The sequence below is a fragment of the Hypanus sabinus genome, unplaced genomic scaffold (assembly GCF_030144855.1).
Source record: "Hypanus sabinus isolate sHypSab1 unplaced genomic scaffold, sHypSab1.hap1 scaffold_47, whole genome shotgun sequence".
In the NCBI taxonomy this organism is placed as follows: Eukaryota; Metazoa; Chordata; class Chondrichthyes; order Myliobatiformes; family Dasyatidae; genus Hypanus; species Hypanus sabinus.
This window is the reverse complement of record NW_026781341.1, coordinates 434,492-452,610: the sequence shown is the minus strand read 5'-3', so window position 1 is coordinate 452,610 and position 18,119 is coordinate 434,492.

Below are 18,119 nucleotides of genomic sequence, written 5' to 3'. Positions count from 1 at the left end.
GGTACTTTGATTATCGATTCAGTGCACATCGAATGTGTGCCTGTCACCACGAATAATCCACAGGAGTGGATTTTGTTTGTGGAATCCTGTGGAGACCACTTAAGTGTTAACCCTTGCCTGGGTATGTGGTGTGGCGATTCACTTGAAGACGATATCCCCCAGGAAATCTAAAATTCAAACAACAACACAAACAAAATGCTGGTGGAACACAGCAGGTCAGGCAGCATCTATAGGGAGAAGCACTGTCGACGTTTCGGGCCGAGACCCTTCGTTAGGACTAACCGAATGGAAAGATAGTAAGAGATTTGTAAGTAGTGGGGAAGGGAGAAATGCGAAATGATAGGGGAGGACCGGAGGGGGTGGGATGAAGCTAAGAGCAGGAAAGGTGATTGGCGAAAGGGTTACAGCCCTGGAGAAGGGAAAGGTTCATAGGACGGGAAGCCTCGGGAGAAAGAAAGGAGGGGTGGAGATGGAGAACCGGCAAACAACTAAATATGTCAGGGATGAGGTAAGAACGGGAGGAGGTATTAACGGAAGTTCGACATTTTAATTACACGTCCCATTCCCATTCTGACATGTCTATCCATGGCCTCCTCTATTGTCAAAATGGATCCATACTCAGGTTGGAGGAAAAACAACTTATAAACCAGTTGGGTAGCCTCCAACCTGATGGCATGAACATTGACTTCTCTAACTTCCGTTAATGCCTCTTCTCCCCTTCTTACCCCATCCCTGACATATTTAGTTGTTTGCCTGTTCTCCATCACCCTCTGGTGTTCCCCACTTCCTTTCTTACTCCCGAGGCCTCCCGTTCCGTGATCCTTTTTCCTTCTCCATCTCTGTATCACTTTCGCCAATCACCTTTCCAGCTCTTAGCTTCATCCCACCCCCTCCGGTCTTCTGGTATAATTTCGCATTTCCCCCTTCCCCCACTACTTTCAAATCTCTTTCTATCTTTCCTTTCGGTTAGTCCTGACGAAGGGTTTCGGCCCGAAACGTCGACAGTGCTTCTCCCTATAGATGTTGCCTGGCCTGCTGTGTTCCACGAGCATTTTGTGTGTGTTGTTGATCCCTGTGACAAGTTACTTTCGGTGATAATTCGTATATGGATTTGGAACGGCGACGGGTAAAATCTACGGCGACTGTTATCTCATTTTACCACCGTGGAACCTATGGAGTTCAACGTAATTGCCTTCTCTCTGCATTTGCCCTAGATTACAAATATCTCTCTCCCATCCCTTATTCCGTGAATGAACTATACTTTCATACTTTACCATCTCAGGACTCTAAGCCTTGTTCCCCTCCCACCCCCCCCCCCCCCCACCACCGCCGAGCTCAATAGTTTGGGAGTTATATTCATACATACGTATACACCATATCTTGCTTAAGTTACTATATTGTCAGTAGATACTAATGAAGATACTGGTTTTAACATAAAAAAACGTGCTATTCAGAGCATAAATAGGAGGATATTTCAGATGAATAGGTGTCTTGAAAAATGGTGCAAGGGGGAGGGATTCAAATTTCCGGGGCATTGGAACCATTTCTGGGAGAGGTGGGACCGGTATAAACAGGATGGTCTGCACCTGGGCTGGTCTGGAACCAATGTCCTAGGGGTTTGCTACTGCTGTTCAGGAGGATTTAGACTAACGTGGCAGGGGGGAGGGAACAAGTGCAGAGAGACAGGGGTGTGTAAAATGAGGGTAGAAGCAAAAAGTAGTAAGGTGAAAAGTAAAAATGGCAGGCAGGCAAATCCAGGGCAAAAAGCAAAAAGAGCCACTTTACAACATAATTGTATAAGGGCTAAGAGTGTTGTGAAAACAAGACTGAAGACTTTGTATGTCAATGAGAGGAGCATTCGTAACAAGGTGGAAGAATTGAATGTGCAGATAGTTATTAATGAATACGATATAGTTGGGATCACAGAGACATGGCTCCAGGGTGACCAAGGAGGGAGGTCAACATCCACGGGTATTCAATATTCAGGAGGGATAGACAGGAAATAAAAGGAGGTGGGGTAGTATTGCTGGTTAGAGAGGAGATTAACGCAATAGAAAGGAAGGACATTAGCCTGGAGGATGTGGAATCGATATGGGTAGAGCTGCATAACACTAAGGGACAGAAAACGCTGTTGGGAGTTGTGTACAAACAAACCTAACAGTAGTAGTGAAGTTGGGGATGGCAATAAACAGGAAATTAGAAATGCGTGCAATAAAGGAACAGTAGTTATAATGGGTGACTTCAACCTACATATAGATTCGGTGAACCAAATTGGTAAGGGTGCTGGGGAAGAGGATTTCTTGTAATGAATGCGGGATGGTTTTCTGAACTAACATGTCGAGGAACCAACTAAAGAGCAGACCATTCTAGATTGGGTATTGAGCAATGAGGAAGGCTTAGTTAGCAATTTTGTCGTGCGAGGCCCCTTGGGAAAGAGTGACCATAATATGGTGGAATTCTTCATTAAGCTGGAGATTGACATAGTTAATTCAGAAACAAAAAATCCGAACTTAAAGAAGGGAAACTTTGTAGGTATGAGACGTGAATTAGCTAAGATAGACTGGCAAATGATACTTAAAGGGTTGACGGTGGATATGCAATGGCAAGCATTTAAAGATCGCAGGGATGTACTACAACAATTGTTCTTCCCAATTTGGCAAAAGAATAAACCAGGGAATGTAGTGCACCCGTGGCTGTCAAGGAAAATTAGGGATAGTATCAAGTCCAAAGCAGAAGCATATAAATTAGCAAAAAAAAATGCGACACACCTGAGGACTGGGTGAAATTCAGAGACCAGCAGAGGAGGACAAAGTGCTTAATTAGGAAAGGGACAAAAGATTATGAGAGAAAGCTGGCAGGGAACATAAGAACTGACTGCAAAAGCTTTTACAGATATGTGAAAAGAAAAAGATTGGCCAAGACAAATGTAGGTCCTTTACAGTCAGAAACAGGTGAATTGATCATAGGGAACAAAGACATGGCAGAAAAATTGAATAACTACTTTTGTTCTGTCTTCACTAAGGTGGACATAAATAATCTTCCGGAAATAGTAGGGGACCGAGGTTCTAGTGAGACGGAGGAACTGGGAGAAATACATTTTAGTAGGGCAGTGGTGTTAGGTAAATTGAAGGGATTAAAGGCAGATAAATCCCCAGGGCCAGATGGTCTGCATCCCAGAGCGCTTAAGGAAATAGGAATTAAGGAATAAAACAGTGAATGCAGTAGTGATAATTTTACAAAACTCCTTAGTTTCTGGATTAGTTCCTGAAGATTCGAGGGTGGCTAATGTAACCCCACTTTTTAAAAAAGGAGGGAGAGAAAAATCGGGGAATTATAGACAGGTTAGTCTGACGTCAGTATTGGGAAAAATGCAAGAGTCGGTTTTCAAAGATGTGATAACAGCACACTTGGAGAGAGGTGAAATCACCGGATAAAGTCAGCATGGATTTGTGAAAGGAAAATCATGTCTGACGAATCTTATAGAATTTTTTGAAGATTCAACGTAGAGTGGATAGGACAGAGCCAGATGATGTGGTATATTTAGATTTTCAAAAGGCTTTTGACAAGGTCCCACAAGGAGATTAGTGTACAAACTTAAAACACACGGTATTGGGGGTATGGTACTGATGTGGATGGAGAATTGGTTGGCAGACAGGAAGCAAAGAGTGGGAGTAAATGAGACCTTTTCAGAATGGCAGGCAGTGACTAGTGGTGTACCGCAAGGCTCAGTGCTGGGAAACCAGTTGTTTACAATATATATTAATGATTTAGACGAGGAAATTAAATGCAGCAACTCCAAGTTTGCAGATGACACGAAGCTGGGCGGCTGTGTTAGCTGTGAGGAGGATGGTAGGAGGATGCAGGGCGACTTGGATAGGTTAGGTGAGTGGGCAAATTCATGGCAGATGCAATTGAATGTGGATAAATCTGAGGTTATCCACTTCGGTTGCAAGAACAGGAAAACAGATTATTATCTGAACGGTGGCCGATTAGGAAAAGGGGAGGTACAACGAGACCTGGGTGTCATTGTACACCAGTCATTGAAGTTGGGCATGCAGGTACAGCAGGCGGTGATAAAGACAAATTGTATGTTGGCATTCAAAGCAAGAGGATTTGAGTTCAGGAGCAGGGAGGTTCTACTGCAGTTGTACAAGGCCTTGGTGAGACCGCACCTAGAGTATTGTGTGCAGTTTTGGTCCCCTAATCTGAGGAAAGATATTCTTGCCATAGAGGGAGTACAGAGAAGGTTCACCAGCTTGATTACTGGGATGGCAGGACTTTCATATAAAGAAAGACTGGATCGACTGGGCTTATATTCACCGGAATTTAGAAGATTGAGGGGGAATCTTATTGAAACATATAAAATTCTAAAGGAATTATAGGAAAGATATCAATAAATTAGAGAGAGTGCGGAGACTATTTACTAGGATGTTAACTGGATTTCAGCACTTAAATTACAGAGAAAGTTTGAACAAGTTGAGTCTCTATTCATTGGAGCGCAGACGGTTGAGCGGGGATTTGATAGAGGGATTTAAAATTTTGAAAGGGATAGATAGAGTTGACGTGAATAGGCTGTTTCCATTGAGAGTAGGGGAGAATCAAAGGAGACGACATGATTTGAGTTAGGGGGCAGAAGTTTAAGGGAAACACGAGAGGGTATTTCTTTACTCAGAGAGTGATAGCTGTGTGGAATGAGCTTCCTGTAGAAGTAGTAGAGGCCTGTTCACTTGTGTCATTTTAGGTAAAATTGGATAGGTATATGGACAGGAAAGGAGTGGAAGGTTATGGGCTGAGTGCGGGTAGGTGGGACTAGGTGAGATTAAGAGCTCGGCACGGTATAGGAGGGCCGAGATAGCCTGTTTCCGTGCTGTGATTGTTATACGGTTATATGGAATGGACAGGCTAAATGCAGGAAGATTGTTTCCGATGTTGGGGAAGTCCAGAATGAGGGGTCACAGTTTTAGGACCGAGATGAGGAAAAACTTCTTCACACAGAGAGTGGTGAATCTGTGGAATTCTCTTCGACAGGAAACATTTGAGGCCGGTTCATTGGCTATATTTGAGGAAGTTGGATATGGCCCTTGTGGCTAAAGGGATCGGGGTATGGAGAGAAAGCAGGTACAGGGTTCTGAGTTGGATGATCAGCCATGATCATACTGAATGGCGGAGCAGGCTCGAAGGGCCGAATGGTCTACTCCTACACCTATTTTCTATGTTTCTAAAACCAGACTCCAGGTGCAGTCTGTTCCTGCTGGTTCGTTTCTAAAGTGTTACTGTTCTTAACAAAATACTAGAATCTATCCTGCCATACCCTATGATCGTAGCTTATAACTCTTACCCACCAGGTGCTGCATTCAATTGAACCTCTTGTCGTTCTAGTGAACAGAAACTGATTCTTGGAAAACTCAGTGAGATAGAAGGTGCAAGATAATACTTTACAATGAAGTCAAATGTTGCAGGAAACTTTACCGATACACTGTACATCTTTGCCTCAGTCAAAGTCAGAGTGACAAAGCTCAATTGTTTAATCACATATTGCGTACCGTTTGTTATTTCGGGGTATAGTACTGATTTGTAACAGGGAACACATCACGCAGCATCCACCCAAATGAGATTTCTTAAGTTTGGCCGGGTGGGGAGTAGGGAGGGAGCGCTTTCACCTCTTATTTTAAGCTGCTAGCCGAAGCGAGAGTTACATAAGGTTAGATGAATAAGCGAATCGCTTCCCACATTCACAGTAGGTGAACCGCCTCTCCTCAGTGTCAAGTCAGTGATGCACATCTGGTTGATTTGGCTGACAGAACCTCTTCCGAAAGTCCGAGCAGGTGATCAGACTCTACCCAGTGTGAATTCGCTGGTGTCTCCGTAGTTGAGATGACCAAGTGAATTCCTTCCTGCACACGGAGCAGGAGAACGCCCTCTCCCTGGTGTGAAGTGACTTGTGTACCAGTAGGTGGGATGACCGAGTGAACCCCTTTCCACAGTCTGAGAAGGTGAACGGCTTTTCCCCAGTGTGAACACTCTGATATTCCTTCAGTTGAGATGACCAAGTGAATTCCTTCCCGCACACGGAGCAGGAGAACGGCCTCTCCCTGGTGTGAACTGACTTGTGTACCAGAGGGAGATGGAGTACATGCAAACAACTAAATATGTCAGGGATGGGGTAAGAAGGGGAGGAGGGATATTAACGGAAGTTAGAGAAGTCAAAGTTCATGGCATCATTTTGGAGGCTACCCAGCCGGCATATAAGGTGTTGTTCCTTCAAACTGTGTTTGGATTCATTTTGACAATAGAGGAGGTCATAGAATATCAGAATGGGAATGGGACGTGTAATTAAAATGTCTAACTTCCGTTAATGCTCCTACTCCCCTTCTTACCCCAATCGCTGACATATTTAGTTGATTACCTGTTCCTCATCTGCCCCCCCTTTCTTTCTCCCGACGCCGCCCGTCCCATGATCCTTTCCCTTCTCCAGCTCTGTATCACTTTCACCAATCACCTTTCCAGCTTTTAGCTTAATCCCACCACCTCCGGTCTTCTCCTATCATTTCGCATTTCCCCCTCCCCTCACTATAACCATATAACCATATAACAATCACAGCACGGAAACAGGCCATCTTGGCCCTCCTAGTCCGTGCCGAACCCTTAATCTCACCTAGTCCCACCTACCCGCACTCAGCCCATAACCCTCCACTCCTTTCCTGTCCATATACCTATCCAATTTTACCTTAAATGACACAACTGAACTGGCCTCTACTACTTCTACAGGATGCTCATTCCACACAGCTATCACTCTTTGAGTAAAGAAATACCTACTCGTGTTTCCCTTAAACTTCTGCCCCCTAACTCTCAAATCATGTCCTCTAGTTTGAATCTCCCCTACTCTCAATGGAAACAGCCTGTTCACGTCAACTCTATATATTCCTCTCAAAATTTTAAATACCCATCCCCCCTCAGCCTTCTACGCTCCAATGAATAGAGCCCTAACTTGTTCACCCTTTCTCTGTAACTTAAGTGCTGAAACCCAGGTAACATCCTAGTAAATCGTCTCTGCACTCTCGCTAATTTATTGATATCTTTCCTATAATTCGGTGACCAGAACTGTACACAATATTCCAAATTTGGCCTTACCAATGCCCTGTACAATTTTAACATTACATCCCAACTTCTGTACTCAATGCTCTAATTTATAAAGGCCAGCCTTCTAAAAGCCTTCTTCACCACCCTATCTACATGAGACTCCACCATCAGTGAACTATGCACTGTAATTCCTAGATCTCTCTGTTCCACTGCATTCCTCAATGCCCTACCATTTACCCTGTATGTTCTATTTGGATTATTCCTGCCAAAATGTAGAACCTCACACTTCTCAGCATTAAACTCCATCTGCCAACGTTCAGCCCATTCTTCTAACCGGCATAAATCTCCCTGCAAGCTTTGAAAATCCATCTCATTATCCACAACACCTCCTACCTTAGTATTTCAAATCACTACTTTCAAATCTCTTAGTATCTTTCCTTTCGGTTAGTCCTGACGAAGGGTCTCGGCACGAAACGTCGACAGCGCTTCCCCCTATAGATGCTGCCTGTCCTGCTGTGTTTCACCAGCATTTTGTGTGTGTTGCTCTTTGAAATTCAGAGGTCCTCGTGTTTGTCACAGGGATATCGTCCTCAAGCGAAGCTCCACACCACATATCCAGGCAAAGGTTAATACGTAAGTGCTCTCCACAGGATTCCCTAATCAAAATCCACTCCTGTGGATTGTTCGTGGTGACAGGCACACATTCGATGTGCACTGGATCGATAATCAAACTACCCCTGTGGGAACAGGAGAGTTCCAAACAGTGACCCTTGGCCACGAGCTTCCTTGTCTAAATCCTTTTGTTCTCTTTCTTTGTCTCATTCTGACTGTGTCTGTGTCCTTGCTTAAAACTAAACAAACTGGGACTAATGTAAACAAGCTGCAAGTCAGACAGTCTCGCCTCCTTGAACTCTCTCTCTGTAAAGATCAAAAGACAGCCGAGAAAGTCAGCGGCTGACGTCATTGTTAGTTCCCACCTCACTCAGGCACTCTCTTAAAGTGACAGTCCACAGCAAACGAAACTTCGGGATTCATAACACTTCCCCTCCCCCCCCCCAAGTAATTTCTTTTGCTCTAAAAGAGAAAACAATTTAACTGCAAGCTACTGTATGTAAAATAATGCATGTACAGATACCATGTAACACATTGCAGAATCGTATACAAATAGCAGATTCTGCTTCACTATTAAAATTGTAAGCTCAGCATCTGGAAAGACAATCGGCAATGATATTGACCGTGCTTTTCATATGCATTATCACAATACCATATTCTTGCAAAATCAGACTCTAGTTTAACAATCATCTGGTTTTGCCCTTTACCTTAATCAAAAACACCAGCAGATTATGATCAGTATAAACTACAAGAGGTTTCTTCTCAGGACAAACATCGACATCAAAATGCCGCAATGCCAAGATGAGTGACTACAACTCTTTTGCTAAGAACCATAGAACATTACAGCATAGAAACAGGCCTTTTGTCCCTTCCCGGCTGGGCCGAACCATTTCTCTGCCTAGTTCCGCTCACCTGCACATGGGCCCTATCCCTCCAAGCCCCTCTCATCCATATATCTGCCCAAGTTTTTCTTAAATGTCAAAAGTGAGCCCGCTAAGGTGGAATAATTTATTTGAAGCTCATTGAATTTTCTCGAAAAGTAAGCTACAGGCTGTTCAACATCATCATCATCTTTTTGTAATAAAACTGCCCCGGCAGCTTCATCACTGGCATCAGCAGCCTGCCCTGAGCAGAGGCTAATGGCATAAAAATGGCTTTCAATCCATCAAATGCCTCCTGACAAGGCTCGGTCCAAGCAAGCGTTTCACCCTTCTTCAGGAGATCAGTCATAGCAAGAGCGATAGGAAATTCAGCTTTTCCAACTTTATTGATGCAATCATCTACCCTAGGGATAGGATAGGCATCTGTTTTTGTTACTGCATTTACCTTCCTATAATCAGTGCAAAATCTAACACTACATCAGGTTTGGGCACAATAAAGCAGGGTGAGCTCCAATCTGATGCTGATGGTCTAATAATACCATTTTCCAGCTTGTTTTCAATTTCTTGCTCAGACAATTTACACTCTTCTACGTTCATGCGATATGGGTGTTGTTTAATCGGTTTGGCTTGACCAATATCTACGTCATGCACTACGAACATTGTTTGCTTGGGAACATCAGGAAATAAATCTTTAAACTTCAGAATTAATTCTTTCACCTGTTGTTGTTGCTTTGGCTACAGATGAGCCAAACTGTTATAAATGTTTTCTGGACAACCGAGTTCATTAGCCTAACTGGGACCATGTTTGGCTTGTGAAAAGTCTCAGACGAGTCAATTGTTTCATTCTCAGGGTTGCCAGATTCATATGTTTTGACAACAACACTCACAGATGGTGCCTGTTTGTCAAAATAAGGCTTTATCATAATTATGTGTACAATCTGTGTCAGTTTACGTCAGTCGGGTGTTTTAATAACATAATTCACATCATTAATTTGAGAGCCTATTTCATACGGTCCATTGAATTTCACCTGGAGTGGATTCGTCAACAATGGAGATAAAGTAAGATAAGATAAGATATCCCGCACCTGGTATTTCCTTTCACAAGCCCGTTTATCAAACCAAGACTTCATTTTGTTTTGAGAAGTATATTCAAGTTTTGTTTCACTAGACTACGTGCTTGGTGTAGTTTATTTTTGAACTTCAAAACATAGTCTAACAAGTTAACATGTACATCCCCATCAATCCACTGTTCCTTTAACAAGGTCAAAGATCCCCTCAGTCTACAACCAAATACAAGTTTAAATGGACTAAAGCCCAGTAATCCTGTACTGACTCTCTTACTGAAAACAAAGCAATTGTATTCCTTCATCCCAGTCTTTCCATTTTCAACACCGTATGTCTTAATTATTGCTTTGACTGTAGAATGAAAACTTTCTACAGCCCCCGTGATTCCAGGTGGTACGCAGATGATGTTATTTGTTCAGCTCCTAGTTCATAAACTACCTACTGAAATGATCCAGGTGTAAAATTACTTTCTTGATCAGACTGGATTTCTTTAGGCAATCCAGAAAAAGTAAAAAAAAAACACACAACTTGGTAAGAGCCTTCGCCACAGTTTTAGCTTCAATATTTCTGAGAGGTATTGCCTCTGGGAATGGGGATGCAGTACACATAATAGTTAGCAGATTCTGATGGCCAGCTTTAAGCTCTAGCAATGGGCCAACAGAATCCACTATAACTTTAGTAAACGGATCACTGAATGCAGATACAGAACACAGTGGTGACACTGTAGTGACCTGGTGGGGTTTACCCACATCTGGACAAGAGTGACAGGTTTGCAAAATATTACATATTTCCTCAAATTAGGCCAGTACCATTATTTCGTAAACCTGGTCACAGTTAATTCACTCGAATATGGCCACCTAAGGGCATACTGTGGGCCAAGGTTAAAATTTCATCCCTTTAAACTTTAGAAAATTCAACTTGTTGAACAATTGCCCATTCCTCCCTCGCTGGTATAGCAGGTGGCCTCCACTTCCTCATGAACACTCCATCCTTGGGATAATACCCAACTTGCACTTTCTTAATCTAATCATCTGAGAGAGCTGTTGCTTTTAAAGCTTCAATCTCAGGGTCTCGGTTCTGTTCTGCTATAAACACGTTCCTAGACAGGGATGAATCTTTCTCATCAGACTTACTACCTGAATCCTGTTGAAAGACTGAAGGCAGAAAAGTCCCTGACAAGTCATCATAACCTGAATCCCGATTTTGGCTATCATGGGAATGAGATTAATGCTGCACAGAACCGTCTGCGTCGGCAGACTTTTTAGCCATACTTTGAGTTCCTGCACAGGAAGGATAAATGTTAAAATCCATCAGTGAGTCGTCAGTGTTTGGCTTAGTTGTTATCAGCACTGCAGGAACAACTTTACCATCTGTCAGGTCATTTCCTAACAGCAAAGTAACATCTCTCACCGGTAAACTGGGGCTTAATCCGATCTCAACAGGTCCCGAAACAGCCCTGTCTGTAAAGCTACCTTGTACAAGGAACAGAAACCACACCGCTCCCAATGCCTTTAATAAGATTTACCTCACCTCTATCAGTCTCATCACCAGACTTTAGAACGCTGTCTCATATAAGTGACTGAGAAGCCCCTGTACCTGAAACAATTTTCAGTGGTACCGTGTTTGGCCCTTCCTTTAATAATACAATCCCATCTGACATAAAATAATCGAATCTCTTCTTAACTGGGTCAGACCTCTCAAATCCTTATCTGAGACTCAAAAGAATGTTCAGAACCCTATGGGTTTACTGGTGCTTCAACAGACCGATCACAGGTATTTGTGACGGCCTCCTTTTCCTTTTTCCTATCTGAGCATCAACAGAATGTTCAGAACCCTGCGCGTTTATAGGTGCTTCAACATACTGAATACAGGCATTTGGGACTGCCTCCTGTTCATTTTTCTTCCCCAGGAGGCAACAATTAGCCATCATATGACCAGCTTTCTTCCAATAGTAAAAATTAACATGAGAATATTTCTCCTTCAACTGCTTCCCTTCTCCCTTAATCTTGTCAGTAGTCCCAGCTTTAATTTCTGGTTTACCCTGGTGATCCCTGCTACTCCTTTGGAAGCTCTTATTCGGGATAAACGTAACCTTATGAGTAAAAACAAACTCATCTGCTATTCTAGCAGACTCCTGCAAAATGGCAGCATCCTTTTCATCTAAATACGTCTTTATGTCATCAGGCACGCACCCTCTGAATTCTTCAATTAAAACCAACTCTTGTAAGCTGTTAAAATCATCATTTATATTTTTATATGTGCACCAGCGGTCAAAACAGACAAACTTATCATACGCAAGTTCCATATAAGTTTGGTTCACAGTCTTCCTCAAATTTCTAATATTTTGCCTGTATGATTCTGTGTAAAACTGGTAAGCTTTGAGCACATCCTGTTTCACTACGTCATAATCAACTGCTTCATCAACTGTCAAAGCAGAATAGGCTTGCTGAGCCTTCCCCTTAATTACACTTTGTAAGAGAATAGGCCAACCCTCTTTTAGCCACTTTAAACTCTGAGCAACCATCTCAAAATGATGAAAGTATTTAACAACCTCTGCTTCGTCAAATGGAGGTACCAATTTAACTTCCCGACTAGCCTTAAACTTATCACCAGAGTCTAGCAATCGAGCCCTTTGCTGCAATCTCTCTATCTTTTCCCGCTCGAGCAGCCTCTGCCTTTCTGCTTCCTCCATCTGCTTTTCTGTCTCCTCTGTGTTTTTCTGCATCTTGCCTTTCCGCAGCCTCCACATTTAATTTTTTCACTTGCACTGGATCTGAAGCACACTAGGATTACGTTCAGGAAACACCTCTAACACCTCCACTTTAAACATACCCTCAGATACATAATGTTCAGCTATTACACTCTGCATCTCTGCACTCCCTATTGTCGATTTCCCCTTAGCAAGTTTTAACCTTTTAGCAATACATAACAACTCAATCCTTCTGGCGTCCTCCAATGCCTGGCACTTCGACACATCTATCAATATCCATTGCTACTGATTTTTCACACACAAATAAATCAAAAGGAATTTCCCCAATGAAATCGATAATTAATAACTACGTCCCCAAATCTGTTTATATCCCAGACGCAGGCCCAAATTCTGTTATGAATTGTAACGCTTTAGAAAAGAACACCAGCAATAGACTACACCTGGAGTCTGTTTTTAATATTAAAACCATCTTTATTAGAATCTATTTATAATATAGCAACTTAAACAAGATAAACAAATGTGTTATGTGTATATATGTGTGCAAATATAACTCCCAGACTATTGATTTCGGGAGAAACAAGTCTTGGAGTCTTGAGATGGCAAAGTATGAAAGTTCAGTTCAACCACGGAATAGGTGATGAGAGAGATACTTGTAATCCAGCGTAAATGTTGACAGAAGGCAATTATGTCGAATTGCACAGGTTTCATGGTGGTAAAACGAGACAACAGGTGCTGTAGATTTTATTCGTCATCTTTCCAAATCCACATACGAATTATCACGGAAAGTGACTTGTCACAAGGGGTATCGTCTTCAAGTAAATTACCACACCACACCCAGCAATGGTTAACACATCAGTGGTCTTCACAGGATACCCCAAGTCAGAACCACTCCTATGTATCAAACGAGGTGACAACCACACATTTGATGTACGTAGAATCGATAATTAACCCACCCTTATGGGCATAGGAAAGTTGCGACCAGTGACCCTTGTCCAGTAGTTCCCTTGTTTTGATCTTTCCATTTTTCCTCCTTCTTCTCTGACTGACTCTGAGTGTCTTTGTCTTCGGTTAAAACTAAACAAGCTGCGAGCGATGTAAACAAACTGCAAATCCTACTAATTCACCTTCTTAATCTCTCTCTCTCTTACAATGGTAGTCCACAACAACCGAAACCTAGAGATTCATAACAATGGCCACTCCCCATTGTGAACTGACTGGTGTGCCAGTAGTTTTAATGACTGAGTGAATCCCTTCCCACATTCTCAGCAGGTGAACGGTTTCTCCCCAGTGTGAACCCGCTGATGTCTCTGTAGGTCGGATGACTGAATGAATCCCTTCCCACATTCTGAGCAGGTGAACGGTTTCTCCCCAGTGTGAACTCGCTGGTGTCTCTGTAGGCTGGATAACTGAGAGAATCCCTTCCCACATTCTGAGCAAGTGAACGGCTTTTCTCCATTGTGAACTCGCAAGTGACTCCGTAGGTTGGATGACTGACTGAATCCCTTCCCACAGATTGAGCAGGTGAATGGCTTCTCCCCAGTGTGAACTCGCTGGTGTCTCTGTAGGGTGGATGAGTCAGCGAATCTCTTCCCACAGACTGAGCAGGTGAACGGCCTCTCTCCAGTGTGAACTCGCTGGTGTACAAGTAGTTTGGAAGATCGAGTGAATCGCTTCCCACATTCGGAACAAATGAAGGGCTTCTCCCCAGTGTGAACTCGCTGGTGTCTCTGTAGGTCGGATGACCGAGTGAATCGTATCGCACATTCTGAGTAGATGAACGGCCTCTCCCCAGTGTGAACCCGCTGGTGAGCCATTCCGTCAGATGATTGAGTGAATCCTTTCCCAGAAATTCAGCAGATCACCAGCCTCCGCCTGGTGTGAACTGACTGGTGTGTCCACAGGTGGGAAGACCAATTGAATCCTTTCTCACACACAGAACAGGTGAATGACCTTGCCCACTGTGAACCGGCTGATGTACCTTCAGTTGAGATGACCGAGTGAATCTATTCCCACTGTCTGAGCAGGTGAACAGCCTTTCTCCTTTGTAAAATAACGGGCGTGCCAGTTGGTCAGATGACCGAATAAATCCCTCCCCACAGTCTGAGTAGGAAAGATAGTCGATTGAATCCCTCGCTCCACTTCTTAAATATCTAGACAGAGACAACAAAACTGGCGCGCTGTGTTTGAGATTCTTGGAGACAAATTCCTTCTCGTTTTAACCTCTGAAATAATTTACAAAGTCCATCAATGGCCGTAGGACAACATTTCAGATGAGATTGTTTGAGTTGCCAAGTTTTGATCTGGCTGTTCCTCACTGTTACAATGAGGTTGAACCCAAGTTGGACGGAGAAATCATCTCCTGACTGGGCAGAGTGCTAGTATCTGGAATGACCATCAGCTCTCCGATGCTCTTCCTGTTTCTATAAGAATGGGGCATTTCTGCCATCTACAATTTGTACCCTGGCTCAGTTTAACTCTCTCCATTGGTATTATTCCCAGTTCCTGCTGAGCTGCATGGGTCCTGGCCCTACAGTAACTGAAACACTGTCATGCAAATTGTCTTTATTGACGTGCATCTGGGATTTTCTTTCACGTATTTTTAACTTAAAGTTCCACAATTTTAACGCCATATAAAAAATCCCTGCTGAGGTGAATGGTTGGTCTGCACAGCTGTTAAATGGATAGAGTGAATATTAGTATTACTTCAGGTTCCTGTGGAAAATTACAATGCAGAAACAGGCCATTTGGGCCATCTGGTTTGTACTGAACTAATTAAACTGCCCACTCCCACACCACTACCATCCAGATACCTACACGAACCTCTTAAATGTTGAAAACATGCTCGCATGCACCACTTGTGCTGGCTGCTCGTTCCGCACCCGGATGATCGTCTGTGTCAAGAAGTTTCCCCAGATGTTCCCCTTAACGTTTCACCTTTCACCCTTAAACCATGGCCTCTGGTTGTAGTCCCACCCAATCCCAGTGGTAAAAGCCAGCTCAGGGGAGTAAGGGGCGACCGTGGATGACAAGGGAAGTCAAGGACAGTATAAAAATCAAAAAGATGTATAACATAGGAAAGATGAGAGGGAAGCCAGAAGTTTGGGAAACATTTATAGAGCAACAGAAGATAACTAAAAAGGGAATACGAGGAAAAAAATGCTAAATTCTAAATTCTCCTTCTAAATTCCTGTGTATACAAGCCTGGCTTTTCCGGCTCCTGTTTGATTCTTACTGAGAGAGGCGGGGGGGAGGGGCGGAACTATTTGACAATGCAGCGTGTTTACACTTGCTCGCAGCTTGTGTTTACACAGCTCACAGTTTGTTTTATTTAAGCAAGGACAGTCACAAGCACAGTCAGCCAGAGAGAAAGAAAGAAGATGGAAGCTTTGAAACAAATGGCCTAGTGGCCAAAGGTCACTGATTGGACTCTCCTGTGCCCACAAGTTGGGTTGATTATTGATCCAGCCTATACCGAATGTGTGATTGTCACTTTGTTTGATCCGTTGGAGTGGATCTGTTGGTTTCGGAGTACCCTGTGAGGGCCACTTGTGCTAACCCTTGCCTGGGGGTGGTAATTCACTTAAAGAGGTACCCCTGTGACCAATCACTGTTGGTGATTATTCGTATAATCCAAATGGAGATTTTGTTGGAGTATCTCGTGGCTACCACTTTTGTTAACCCTTTGCCGGATTTGGTTGTGTTATGCGGTAACCACTTGTGAGAAGGGATATTCTGTGGAAATCACTGTCGATGATACTTTGTGTGTTGGATCTGGATTGGGAGTACCTTGCGGAATCTACCTGTGTGTCAACCCTTGCTTGGGTGGTAGTTCCTTCTGAAGACAGTACTCCTGTGATAAGCTACTTTTGGAGATAATTCGTATGTGGATTTAGAACAACGACGGATAAGACCTACAGCGACTGTTATCTTGTTTTACCGCTGTGGAATTTGTGGAATACAATGTAATTACCTTCTCTGGACATTCTCATTGGATTACAAATATCTCTCTCTCTTCATTGATCCTGTGGATGAACTGAATTTCATACTTCTCCATCTCAAGATTTTAAGCTTGGTATTCCCTGAGATCAGTGGTTTGGGAGTTATATTTACACATATGTGTACTCATAACACTTTTAACTGTTGACTATTTTGCTTAATTTGTTATATTATAAGTACTTACGAATAAAGACAGTGGTTTTAACATCAAAACCACACTCCATGTGTTGTCTATCGCTGCTGCTTCATTTAAACTGTTACGGGAATGTAAAGAGGTGTTCGTGATTATGTCTTTCTGGGGGCCCACATGTTAACACCTTTCTGTCTCTCTGTCACACCTTGCCAAACAGGTAGAACTAGGGGCCTGCTGGGTAAAACTATGATTCCAATGTCTGTAATCCTGCTCAACTAGAGTGAGGAACTCTCAGCCTGGGCTTCCTCAAATAACATCTGGTGAGGAGAGTGAGGAACTGTGGTCTAGTCAGGGATGACTGTGGCTGTGGGTGTTTTGTGGGATAGTATCGCAGGCCCCCACGAAATTGAACTTCCTAAACTGGGAAACATGCATCCTGGCCAGAACTGCAGGTGCCCAGCAGCCGAGAGGAATAACTGAGACTGAGCAATTTTGGATGATCGCTTTTTTCTCCTATGGAGTAGCCAGGAATTCACGACTGATATTGAATTTGGCTACAAGCTTTTGAAGAGCTGGCCACAATACTGCAGGGGCCCTGACAGAAACACAGGCCCAAGTAACAGAAATATCCACTGAAATGATTGCAATCCGGCAAACAGTCGTACAGAATCGTACGGCTTCAGATATTATCCCAGCTGAGAAAGAGGGAACCTGTGCTATTATTGACACAGAATGCTGCACCTATATCCCTGATGAGTCTACTAACGTTACATCCCTCTCCGAGCACACTGCCAAGGAGACTGACAGCATCAGGAGAGTAGGGCAGGATTTACACGGGTTCACCGAAGGGTCGAAATGGTGATCTTTGAAGACCTGTCGGTAATATGTGGGGCTTTATATTGCATTATGTCCAAATGGTTGTACATATCATTGTTATAATTACTGATGTATTCCGTTTTTACCCACTGAGAAGTCAATGCTGCACTTGGTTGCTTTCTCTGTAAAAAGTTACTGCTTTGTTGATCATGTAATGATGTAAAGGAGGGAATGATAAAGTATGTAAAAGGGTTAACACTGCATTAAAAATAGCAGCCTGTTTTTCTGAAAGAAACTTCTGATGATGAACCAATGTGCTAAGCCAAGCTGAGCCATATTACTTCTTGAGGGTAGCTAACTAGGGTTTCAGGATGCTTATCTCCTTGTGCACTCATGTGTAGAGATAGGACAGCTTCTGTCTGTTCTCCCTGTGTAAGCCATTAACACTATTTTGTAATTTGTCTTTAGGGTCTGTCATGTAGTAAATATTTTTGGCTCCAGCCTGTCTTGCGTGGGGTGTATCTGGACAGATGTATCTGTGGTGTAAGGGGAATTGGTGAATTGAGTGGGAGCATTCACAGACTGTTCCTGTCTGAGTGACTAACTAAGTAAGTCCCTCTCGGAGTGGATAGTTGATAGGTTAATTTATTATCAAAGCAGGTATTCATAAATAACGCTGAGTTTTTTTTTCTTCTCCAGAGAACCAAACAAAGAAAACATGAAAGTCGTTCAGAGAGAAAAAAAAATGAAACTCCCTCCCCACCCCCTGAATCAAAAAGGACGGCATCCCGATCATCAACCCCCAAAACCCACCCTCCCGCACAAA